The sequence below is a fragment of the Pteropus medius genome, unplaced genomic scaffold, assembly GCF_902729225.1.
Source record: "Pteropus medius unplaced genomic scaffold, Ma_sr-lr_union100, whole genome shotgun sequence".
Taxonomy (NCBI): domain Eukaryota; kingdom Metazoa; phylum Chordata; class Mammalia; order Chiroptera; family Pteropodidae; genus Pteropus; species Pteropus medius.
The window spans coordinates 237,398-250,673 of NW_024353392.1; the positions used below are offsets into that span (position 1 = coordinate 237,398).

The window sequence follows — 13,276 nt, forward strand, 5'->3', positions numbered from 1 at the left end:
TGTAAAAGCTCACTGCATAAGATTTTGTTTACAAAGTGATTCTGGTTGTCTTTCTTTGATTCTTTTGGGGAAAAAATTTCCTCAAAGATCAAATGTTACCTGGATTCACAAAAATCATTGAAGATCTTTTTCCAAAAATGGAAAAGAGAAAATAAAATTTAAACAACAACAAATGAGGTTCAGTTTGCTCTATAGCCAAGTATTTTGGCTTTTCCTAAGTGTCTTGGTCAACAATATCTGGGTAAATGCACAATGGCGATTTTGAAATATGCCCTGTATTTTCCAGTTACAATTACCAATATGAAACCTTTGTATAGATGTTATTGCAAATTGGTCATCTGTATATCTAATACCATCTGGCTTTCAGAAGTAAGAAGTGATAAGAAGAGTTTTCCAAATTTAGGCATTGCTTATGAAATGCCAATGTGGTCAAATTAGATTATTGATTATTGATTATTTTACATATACAACAGATAAATCTTAGTAGTTGGTGCTTTTGACTATTTCTACTCCACATATTCTTTTAAAATATTTTTAAACTACATGTATTTGATTCATGCCACTAAAGTTGCTAATTCGTTTTTTAATTTTCCTTTGTAACATCTATGGATTATTCAAGTCAATAATCATTTGGATAACCTATAGGTTATCAGTTTTGAGGCAGTATTGTATATTTTAATCATTCTTTGCTTTACTTTTTAAGCTACCACGTATTGAATCATAACAGACTCTATGACACATCTTATTTGTGAAACTAATTTTTTATAATTTTTTAAATGAAACATAACATATATTACAAACAGATCATAAGGATATAGGTCCACGAATGTTTGCAAAGTGAATAGATTCATGTCACCACTATCCAGACCAAGAAATAGAATACGACCAGAACCTCAAAGCTCCTTCATGTTCTCTTCTAGTCACTACTGTCCTGAACCAAAAGTATTATCTTTACTTCTAAAACCACAAATTAGGGCTTGTGTTTGGTTTTTATTATTTTTCATTATTATTCGGATAAAATTCACATAACGTAAAACTTACTATTTTAACCATTTTAAAGTGGACAATTCAGTGGTTTTTAGTACATTCACAAAGTTGTGGAGCCATCACAACTACCTCATTCCAGAACATTTTCATTATCTCCGAACGAAACCTTATACCTGTTAATCAGCCATCCGCCATTCCTCGTATTCCCTGGAAACCACTAATTTACTTTCTGTATCTCTGGATTTGCCTATTCTTTATGTTTCATATGAATAGAATTATACAATATGTGACCTTTTGCGTCTGGTTTTTTTACTTAATATGTTTTTAATGTTCATATATGCTGTAGCATGTATGAGGACTTCATTTTTTTTTATAACTTGAATAATATTCCATTGCATGGATATGCCATGTTTTGTTTATTCATTCACCAGTTGATAGACATCTGGGTTGTTTCCATGTTTTGATTATTATGAATAATGCTGCTATGAACATTTGTTTACAAGTTTTTGTGTGCATATGTTAAAACCATAGGTTAGTTTTCCTTGTTTTAAGCTTTATGGCCTGTATTCTTTTGTGTTTGACTTATTTTACTCAGTATTTTGTTGGTAAGCTTCAGCCGTGCTTTCGCATATAGAAACAGTTTATTTATTCTTGCTGTACAGAGTTCTATTGTATGCCTATATCATTATTATTTTTATATTCTGTTTATGGGCATTTATGCGGTTTTCAGCTTGGGGCAAGTATTAATTATTCTGCTATAAACAGTCAAATATACTTTTTTGGTGAGAACATGTATTTATTTCTGTGGGTTATATATAGGAGTGGAGCTTGGTCTGTCTAGTTTTAGCAACTACTGCCATACAGTTTTCCAAGGTTGTTATACTAAGTTACAGTCTCACATTTTCTATGTCATGGAAATATTTTCATGCTAGTATACAGTGCACAGTTTGCCTGAAAATGTGTCTTGACCTTCTCCATGCCAACTATGGATGAAAACACCTGAAAACACAGCAAGATAGAAACCCAATGCAATCAGAAATTGTAAGGTACCTGCGAAACGTTTGCAAACCAAACTTTCAAAAGAGTTCCCTAACAGAAAATGAATTGCTAAGTAAATAGAGGAATACAGCAAGGAAGACATTCCTTTGATAGCAGTGATTATAGTTTAAAGGAAAACATATGTTAGAAATTGACTATTGAAAGTGTGCATATTTTCAATTCATTATTATATTCATTTTGGGGAAGTATTTTTGCTTGGCTGAGACAGCTCTAGTACCTGGACCTAGAGCAGTCTAACTTTTAATCACACTCGTATAATCAAGGCCTAGGAATCGAATGACGTGGGTTTAAATCCCAGCTATGCTTCTCACTCACAATGGGACTTGAGCAAATCAGTTCACCTTTCCAAGCCTCAGCTTCCCCATGTGTAAAAGCAGGTCATGAAACCTGGCTTTGCAGGGTCATTAGGGGATGGATGTATATAAAAGCCTTTGAATATTGTGAAGTGGTTCACAGATGTAAAGGAAAACCTAAAACTAAGAAATTCTTAAATCCACTTTTAGAATAAACTTTGCAAAGGATTTATTAAAAAGAATGAAAGAAGCAAAATTCCAATCTGAATAAGATAAGAGGCCAGACTACATTAGAATCAGAATTAGAAAAAAAAATATGACTTAGGTTGGGGTCACAATAAGAAAAATATTCAAATAAGACTTTTAAGATAATCATTTCTGGAGATTTTTTCCAAATATCTGCACCCATATGTGTAGTACAAATACATACACCTTAGTACAAATCTATCTGTAATACCTATATATGGACTGGCACATCTTATTTATTTAATACTCAGGAGTATTAAAGGAACTTAATGTACACAGTAAACTTTTAACTAATGATAATTGTTTCAGGTAGAGAAGACAAACACAACTATTCCGGATGAAGGAACTGAAGCAAGGAGAGACCCAGGCGTAAGAATGGGCTCACATTATTACTTGGTGACAGAACAAGACTGCAATCACAAGCTTTCTGACTCTCTGCTATGTGATGTTACTAACGCTTTGCAGCCTGCAACCGATTAAGTCCCAAGTACTATCACTGGAGCCAGGCAATGTATATTTAACTTTCCAAAAGCCATGCACTGCGAAAAGTTCATTCTATTCTATTCTAGTTATTCTATTCTACTCTATTCTATTCATTTGGTTTAAAAAAAGTGCTGGGCATGACTCCAACAATTGATTTCATGACTCTGTTAATTTCCATCAACCAACAAGAGTTCACTGCCACTAATATAATGTCAAATATATACATATATGTATATATGTGTGTGTGCACGCACACACCTAGGAGTTTAATTGATTGCTAGGTTCGATGGTAACTCTGCGGTTAACATCTTGAAGAAATGCTATCCTGTTTTCCAAATAACTGCACCATTATGTAACTCTATCAGCAATATATGAAGGCTGTAATTCCTTCATACTCTCACCAATACTTGTTATTGTCTGTACTTTTGATTTTAGCCATCCCAGTAGGTGTGGAATTATGTATGACTCATCATGTTTTGATCTGCATTTCTCTGATGTCTAATGTCGAACATCTTTTCATGTGCCAATTGATCCTTTTTTAATTCTCAAATTGGATTATTTGTCTTTTTATTATTGAATTGTGAGAGTTCTTTTTTATTTTATTATTAGTTTCAAGTATACAGTACACTGGTTAGACATTTATATAGTTTATGAAATGATCTCCCTGATTGCTCTTTCTCTCCTCTGCCTCTACCCACTGCTATTACCTTACTGCTGACTGCATGAGAGTTCTTAAGTCAACATATGAGTCCCGTATAAGATTTACCAATGTTTTCTCCTATTTATGGGTTGTCTTTTCACTTTATTGATGGTGTCTTTTGAAGTACAAAATTTTATAATTTTGACGAAGTATCATTTATCTGTTTTTATTTTTATTTTGTTTCTTGTGTTTGAACATATGTAAAAAAGCATTGCCTAATCCAAGGTCACAAAGATTTGTACCTGTTTTCTTCTAAGAATTTTATAGTTTTAACTGATATTAAATTTGATGATCCATTTTGATTTTTTGTGTGGTTGGTGTGAAGAAATGATCTCACTTTATTATTTTGCATCTCGATACCCATTTATCTAAGCACCATACCTTACAAAGACTATACTTTCCCCATTAAGTTGTCAACTGACCATAAATGTAAGAGTTTATCTGGACTTTCAATTCTATTCCACTGATAAATCAATTTCTCAGTTTGTGCCAGTACCACACCGTCTTGATTACTGCAGCTTTGTAGTAAGTTTTGTAATCAGGAAATCTGAATCCTCTGATTTTCTTCTTTTTAAAGATTGTTTTTGCTATTCTAGATCCCCTATATTTTTATATGAATTTTAGGATCATTTTGTCAATATATACAAAAATAGTCAACTGTAGTTTTAATTTTTGAAGAAAGTGTAAAAACGATTCAGTGGAGGAAGGCTAGCCTTTTCAACAAATTGTGAACCTTGACCTAAACAAGAAACTATAAACTGTTGAGGAAAAAAAGAAAACCAAACATAAAAGTGAAAATATTCAGGATCTAGAAGGAGTAGGTTAAGATGTGGCTTTGTGTTTTTTGCAAAATTTGGAGAGTTTTCAGTTATTTCTTCAAATACTCACTCACCCCTTTTCTTTCTCTTCTCCTGGGACTATGATGACATGAACATTGGACCTTTTGTTAAGCAGGTTCTTGAAACTCTCTTCATGTCTTTTTTTTTTCAGTTATTTTCTCACTGTTGTTCAGATGGTTGGTTAAATTCTACCCGTCTGTTTTTAAGTTTATTATATCTTCTGTTATCTCCACTGTACCACTGAGCCAATTTCGTGAGTTTTTGTAAATTTGTTATTGCATTTTTTCAGTTATGTAATTTACATTGGTTACTTTTATAATTTCTTTGTCTTCGCTGAGATTTCTATTTTTTCATGTTTCAAGATTAATAAATTCTCATCGAAGCATTTTTATGATTGCTGCTTTAAATTCTTTTGTCAGATAATTCCAATATCTGTCTTATCTAGTTGTTCCTGTCACTTGTCTTTTCTCATTCAAGTTGTAATTTTCTTAGTTTTTGGTATGATAGGTGATTTTCAGTTATACTCTGGATATTTTGGCTGTTATGTTAGGGGACTCTGAGTCTTATTTAAATCTTTTATTTTAGCAGGCAATCACTGTTCAGGTTTAAAATGCAGGTCCTGGCATACACTGTAAATTCTGAATAACAACTTTATAAGAACAGCTATTTTTATCTGCTTGGTGTGTCTGTTGCCATCAGGGTTCCACCAATCTCCGCTTATACTTTCTGAAAGGATGAAATGACTTTCTCCAGTCTGGACTGCCTTTTTTCTGGAGGTTTATGAAGGGAGACTCAGGTTTATGGGACAGTGATTCCACGCTGGCTGGGTGTGATGGTGTGATTTGTAAGAAATATATCTTTGGTAATTCTGATCACCAAAATATACTTCTCACATTTCTTTGGTCTTCATCCACAATTCCTGGCTCACGGATCCTAAAAGATGTGTTTTGTTACGTTAATGAAGTGACTTTTGGAAAGCATCTAAGGATGGGGGCTGGGTGCCAGCAGGACCAATCAGGTGATTAAAGGGTTAGAACTTTCAGTCTCAACCCCTGACCTAGGGAGAAGAGAGAGGCTGGAGGTTGAATTAATGGACAATGGACAATGATTTAGTCAATCATGCCTATGTAATTAAGCCTCCATAAAAACCCAAGAAGATGGGGTTCAGAGAGCTTTCTGGTCGGTGAACATGCGGGGATAGTGGCTAGCTTGCAGAGAGCATGGAAGCTCTTCGCCCCTTCCTGCATATTTTGCCCTATGCCTGTCTTTTACCTGGCTGTTCCTGAGTTAATAGTGTATTAAAATAAACCAGTGATCTAATAACATGTTTCTCTGAGTTCTGTGAGTCATTCTAGCAAATTAATCCAACTCAAGGAGGGGTTGTGGGAACCTTCAATGTATAGCCAGTTGTTCAGAAGCACAGTAAAAGCCTGGGCTTTTTGCTGACATCTGAAGTGTGTTTTTGTGAGAGGAGGGCAGTCTTGTAGGACTGAACCCTTAACTTGTGGAATCTAATGTGATTTCCTAGTAAATAGAGTCAGAATTGAGTTGAATTTTGGGGACACCTTCTTGCTGTATGAGGATTGTTTGTTGGTGTCGGGGGACACCCTACCATATTGTAACTGGGTTTGGGAATCAAATGAACTGGTCCTAGCCGCTTTTCTGTGAGACTGATCTCTGTTGGTATTGCCTGGCTAGATGTCTCCGTGTGGGGGAAAGGAGCCTCAGGTTTGGTTGGGGCAGAGAGCACTTTCTCGGTAAGCGGTTTACTGTGGAAGAATTCTCCTTACTGTTACAGTAAGGTCCCCTGGTGTCTTTTGGTAGGAGGGAAGGTTCTTGAGCCCATGGGGGCAAAGAGCTCTTCCTAGGTGGGTGTTCTGTTCTGTTGCATTCCCCTATCCCTAGTATCTTTGGGTGGGGGAGGGGATTATCAGATTAAGAGAACACTATTTACTCTTTTTATTGGGATTTCCCCTTACTGGTACCTCCATGAAACCCAGTGTCTCTGGGTGGGTGAAAGAAGTTTATTTTTATAATTTTATATTATTTTTCTTTACCTACATTTTTAAAGATTATATATTTGATCCTTCAGGGACTTTAGTTTGGTGTAAAAAATTGGATAATCCATTTTGCAAGTTTACAGATGCTCGTTCTTGAACACCACCACATATACACCCATGTTGCAGGTCCAAACTATTTCAAATGCCATAGTTCTGTTACCTACGCTCATGCATGTCATGGTAACCCCGGCCTCACCCTGTTACTCTACATTTTCAAGGTTTTTCTTTCTCATCTTGTACGTCCTCAGTAAGGAAGTGATGGTAGCCTTTAATTACTGTGGTGCTTTCTGATCCTGAGTGCACTTCTCTGTTGGCTCCAAGATGCACTTTATGACATTTAATATGAATCTTGACAAGTGTTTCGCCTTAGCCACACTGTAGTCAGGCTCCTCTGACACCAAGACTAGGCCTAATCCAAGGTCCCCTTTCTTAGCAAGGATATTGCCGTCAGTTTAGTGAGAATTTCCCCACCTTTGATACCCAATAAAGTTCCTCTTAGTAATTGTCTATCCAGTCTCTCACATTGCACATTAGCTACAAACCCCCACTTGTCCCTGTGACTGAAGGAAGGGTGTTTTTTTTCAGTCAAAGATAACACTTTTTCGTATTAGACTTCGGTGCCAGCAGCTCCTCACAGCTACCTTGGAGACTATTCTTTCCTTCTGCAAAACAAAGCCATAAATTCCTCCTTGACACCCGAAGTTATCTCCTCCTGCTTGACAAACAGCACATCAGCAACACAAAATGATGCCGTGAGAACAAAAGGAGTTGAGGAGTTGAGCGAAAGAGCTATTAATGAGAACAAAGGCCTATTTAAGAATTAGTTATTTAATTCTAGCTGCCAAAAATACCAGGGGCATTAAAATCACCAGGGGCTCAGCTACATCTCTTTGTATTTGGTGTTGAGTTCAACTTCTCTCCCCTACTGGGATAGTTTTTGACCCCTCTTTCTTACTGTTTTTAACAAGTGTGAAAATTTTTCTTTTACAATATCAACTTCTCATTTTAGAGACCTACTCCTAACCGTAGGGAAGTTGGACTTGGCCTTTGCCTCTTAGGCTCTGAAACAGCTCTATGTTGTTTAAGCTATGTGGCTGAAGCTTTCTGCTTTTTCTGGGAGGGATCAAATTTATCTCCTGAAAGAGAGGAATGGAGGGGAGTTAAATGTACGTAGTGAGAAGAATTCCTTCTTGCATAGAGTCTGGAATGAGAAAAAAACACTGTTGCAAAGAAACACAGATGTCATTAATACTTCTATGCAATACCCTTTCAAATCCTGATCATGTGTGACAGACATTTTTGTCAGTGAAAAATATTCTGGATTTTAGTTAAAAACTATAACTGAAAATCCTGTTGAATGTTTTTTACTAAGCATAGTTTTATCATAGTTTTATTTTCTAAGCCTAATAATAAATTCTACAATTTCTCCCAAACACTGAACTGTTGACACTATTGAGTAAACCAATAAATTATTAACCTTAAATGGTATTTTTATGAAGTAAATCCATGTTTTCCTGAGTTATAAATAAAATTAACTCAATAAAGAGGGTCCAGATTTTGAACTTCAAAGAGAATTGTACCTGATTTTATTAAAACCTGTTTTAAGTCTTTTCACTCCTAGTATTTAAATATGTAAAATATCAAAAGTACTTTATGAATTAAGCATGGCCGTAGAGTAGTAGCACTCAGTAGACACAGAAAAGATATTAAAACAGTATATTGCACTCTACCAATGCAAACTAACTTTGCATTATTCTAATGTGTAATTATTTCCAGATATGTCTGTTCCTGAAGATTCTAATGTAAGGAGGGGGCAAGAGAACTAAATGTTAAATCAACCTATATTCAGAGCCTGCGGCGTGTTGCCGCCAGACTGTGGGAAACCTGCACAACAGACAGATTCCTGCTGGGATTGCTAACAAACCATTTACCCACAGAGTGAAGGGAAAACAGGAAAACCTGAGTCTTTAAGTAGAGCCCTATACGGAATACACACCAGCATTCGTTCCTTAGCTAAAACCATGGGGAGCCTATGGATCAAAGGGTAGCTCACCTTTCGCGCTACATACCCTACCTTCACACTGCATACCAATACCATCAAAGGAAAATAGGTGTACAAAGTCTTTAAATTGTATTTCATAGAAACTAAGGCACAAAGAAAAACATAATGAAAAAGAGATGAGGTAGTAACGCAGCATTCACTAGAGGGACGTGCATTCGTCAAGGAGTCTTAATCACTGCAGTTTTCAGAAGATTCAAGCCTTCTGTCATTTACATGATTATTGTGTGTCAGTGACAAGTCACCCCAGGAATGCCTAGAACTGGAATTGGGAGCCAGAACTGGACTGAGGTCTGAAGTTAATGGGTAAGAGAGCAGCAGTAGCTCCTGAGGGTTTAATCCTGATATTTCCACAACAAGCTCATACTTTCAAAAGCCTCACCTTCCATTTCTATCCGGTTATGTCCATATCTAACTTTGTAATCATGACCAGTCACTCTGTTTTTGTGTATAACCATTACTTTGGCTGTCCTGGTGTCATTTAAAATGTGATAAGCCACAAACTGAATTTATCCCGCCATTTCTAAATAAACTTTCTTCTCTTCTCTAGTTCTCTCCTCTTGCATCTGGGACCATTTCAACACAACCCTCTTCTTTAACTACTGTATCCATTCAGTCGCCAAGTGAACTCTTGCCAACATCAAAAGTTCAAATACTACCTCCCATTCCTCTCTTTTTGTTCGTTCCCACTGCCATCAACAAGGCCATTGTGGCCTAACTAGTGGTTTTCAAATTTTGGTCTGAGGTAATACTACTCCTGGAAGTTTTGCCCATAATTCAGATTTCTAGGCTATAACCCTGAACCTCTGACTCACAATTCTCAGGGAAGAGGACCAAGAAATATGTACTTTAACCCCCTGGGTAGTTCCAGTGGTCAGCCAGCCTTCCAATTATTGATCTAAACATTTGCTGATATCTATTATAAGGTGAAATTTCATGGTGAATAAAACCGGGAGAGTGACAACTGGCATGGAAAGGACTAGAGGAAGATGAAAGGAGCAAAGAATGATGATTAGATTCCTGGCTTGATGAACTGGATATATAATGGTATCATTCACTGAGACAGAAAAAAAGTAGAGACAAAACAGGGGGTAGATATGTGGTAGGAAATGATATTTTCAGTTTTTGGACATGAGCTTGTGATGCCTATGGCACCAAATAGTAGCCTCAACTCATGAAGCAGGGAACATTGACATTGACAGTGCTAGGACTTAGTCTGATCCTAAATAATGTTGAAGAATTGAAAACGCAATATTAACACCAGTCATTTTATTAAAATAGGAGTTAAGTGGATAATGGTAAACATAATGTTTGCTTATGGTGGGGCCCATGGAAGAGAAATCTTAAGTTAAAGCCAATGTGTTTTTTGACTTATATATTCATTTATTCATTCAACAGGCATTTATCAAAATCTTCTCTCCCATTCCAACAAATTTTGAATGATTACTAATATGGTGCTTTCAGAATATACTTTGAAAGGCAAAAGTTAAAAGCATGAAGCCAGTTCAAGGCAATTTATCACAATCCAGGTAAGAGAGGAATGACTCAGGGCAGAATGATTTATGTCAGTGGAGGTGGTAAAGGTAGTCAGATGCTGGTTATAATTTCAAGGTAGACATATAAATTTTCTGATGAATTACATGTGAAATATAAAGATCAGAGACAAGTGAAAGATGACTCCACGGTTTTGGATCTGCATATCTGGAAGTTTGGTGTTTCCACCAATTAAAATGGGAAAAGCTAAAGGTGGAGTAAGTTTGTGGGGAACAGATTAGGTATTATGTTTAGAAAAGGTTGATCAAGAGGTATAATAGACATCCAGATGGAGATGTTATGTAGGAAGTTGGATATATGAGATTGGGTCTCAATGGTTTACACGTAAATTTGGAAGTCATCAGCTGTTATTTAAAGCCATGAGACTGAATGAGGTCACCAAATGAGTGTGTGTACAATACTAAAGGAAGAGTTGTCGACAGAGCCCTGAAGCCACCTAACATTAAAGTTAACATTGATGAGAAGGAAACAACAAAGGAGATGTCAGTTGCCATTTATAATTAAGAGTAATAGGCCATAAAATGTGATTTGTTAAAGCTTAACATTACGATGTTTAAGGGAAATCTATAATTCTTATGTTGAATCTGTTAAGCCACTGGTTTCTGAAAGTTATAATGTTTTTATTAATTTTGAATTTCTATACATTTTGGAAGAAATATTTAGAATCTTCTGTAGCACCTTCTCAGGGATGGAATTTTATGAGTATAACATGTTTGTAAAGTATAAGAAATGTTATTGGAATAATTATCTGTATATAAGCCTGAAATAGACAAACGAAGAGGGTGAAATATTCTTTAACCAAAAAGTCAATTTGATGGCAAAAATGCATTTTTTAAATTTAGAAATCAAGTCAGAGCTAACAGAGAAAGGTAGAAAAGTCACCTTTCTTGAAGTATCGGTCTGTAAAAATTACCTGAATCAGATGTTGCTTATACATACCGTGCATATTCGGGTATATATTAGAGTGTTTAATTACAGTATTATCCAACATGTAATAGAGTTATCCATTTAAATACGAAAACTTCCTGGATGTGAGTGAATGGCAGTATGATGGACTTTATCTGGTGTCATGGCTTTTCTTTGTTTCATGAGATAATTTTTCAGTCTTGAAAATACTGATGAATATATAAATCACTTTGTGGAGTTATTTACTTAGGAGTTGAGAAAAATCATATTATTGCTCACTTGAACCTAACAATAGCATAGGGAATGGGAACGGAAGTAATGCCTGTTTTAAATTTTTAAAATGTTCATTCTGTGTTGGTGAGTTTGAAAGGGACAGAGGTCTATTCAAAAGCTGAATTTTCTGATGGGATCGAATAAATCTTCACAGTGCGGTATGGCACATATATCCCTTGAAATGAAATAGTGTTCTGAATTTTTCTTACATAGAAATTCTCCTTATGATTTGAGTTTTCTGAGAGAATGTAGGTGCTCTGTCATCTATCTATATGTATGTATCTATGTATGTATGTATGTATGTATGTATGTATGTATGTATGTATCATCTATCATCTATCACTCTCCACTAGTCCTTAGCTGATGCCTTATGTCTTTCTTGTCAGTCATTTACATTATAAAGCTCATTCTCTGGTACATTTTTAAATTAGTGTTAAGAACAAAATTTTTATATCTTTCATGAGTTCATAACAACTGTTTACTGTCTTTATACTTGAGGATAAATCTAGGTGGATATATACCCATGACTTACATTTTATTCTCTGAGTATCTTAACTATGTTACTTCACTGTTTTCTGACATAAAGTGTTGGTACCATAAAGGATAAGATTAGTCTGATTGTCTTTCCTTTATTAGTGACTTGGTCTTTTTGACAAGATGCTTAGTGTTTTTTTATTATTATTTAAAATCAATTTTACTAGACGATTTCTCAATATTGGCCTTTCTGATTCAATTTCCCACATATGTGGTGTGACTATATATGAGTAAATTTGTTTGTATTATAGGGAAGCTTTTCTGAATAATAATTTTACTGTTGGATTGAGAGAAGTGTGTTATCATCTCCTATATAACTGTTTGATTAGTTGCTTCATTATGTTGGCTTTCTTATGAATTACTGCCTGTAGTTCTGAATTTGAATAAAAGTATAAAGTCAAGATGCTCTAACTTTTCCCATGTTTTCTGGAAAAGCCTAGAAGTAACGAGTAACCAAATAGTAGATCAGATTGTGATCTCTAAACACAATTTCCACCATAAAGAACCCACTATTCCTGAATAAATGACTGATTCTAGGACTAGGCATGAAATGTATAAAATGAGCTTGAAACATCTTGTCATGCAAGAAATTAAGGAAGATATAAAAGAACATAATGTCTTGTAAAAAGAACTCAAGAACCAACTATAAGCACCCAGTGGCCAAAACTGTGCAATACTGGGCAAGGTTGGTAACATCTGTCACCCTCAGTGTAAACATCTTTCAGAGCAGTATTCTTCAAACTGTGCCTTTTGTTAGCATCACCAAGGACGCCTGTTTAAAACACAGATTCTCAGCCATGCTACCCTGAACAAGCCTGATCCCGTCTGATCTCGGCAGCTAAGCAGGGTCGGGCCTGGTTAGTACTTGGATTGGGAGGCCACCTAGGAAGACCAGGTGCTGTAGGCGTAAAAAATAAAATAAAATAAAATAAAATAAAATAAATAAGGGATTGTAAGCTGACAAGGTCCCTGCAATCTGTGAGGTCAACCAAGGGTGGCCTCGCCTAAAAAAATAAAACAAAATAAAACAGATTCTCAGGCCCTCTCTCAGACCTCATGAATCAGAAACACCAGGAGTGGTACCTTGAAATAAATATTTTTTTTTTTGTAAATGCCCCTGAGTGATGTAGACAATCAGCTTGGCAAACAGGTACTGTTCAAAAGAATTTGAGTTCAGGAGCATGAAATGAGCTAAGATGTTTTCTTTTGTTAAAGAGACATTATCTGTTAGAGAAGTTTTAGATTTACAGAAAAAATTAGAAGTTAATAGAGTTTCCACATAT

At 35.6% G+C, this 13,276-nt stretch overlaps 1 long non-coding RNA gene and 1 pseudogene across 1 annotated transcript; both read left to right on the forward strand.

Annotated features, from left to right (window-relative positions):
* Positions 1–1,402: 1,402 nt before the first annotated feature.
* LOC120592801 (uncharacterized) lies at positions 1,403–12,394 on the forward strand. The gene is made up of 2 exons (XR_005650208.1): positions 1,403–2,033; positions 2,895–12,394. It is a non-coding gene; the product is annotated as an uncharacterized LOC120592801 (long non-coding RNA).
* A 386-nt stretch (positions 12,395–12,780) lies between these two features.
* Positions 12,781–12,900, forward strand: LOC120592805 (uncharacterized; annotated as a pseudogene).
* Positions 12,901–13,276: the final 376 nt, after the last annotated feature.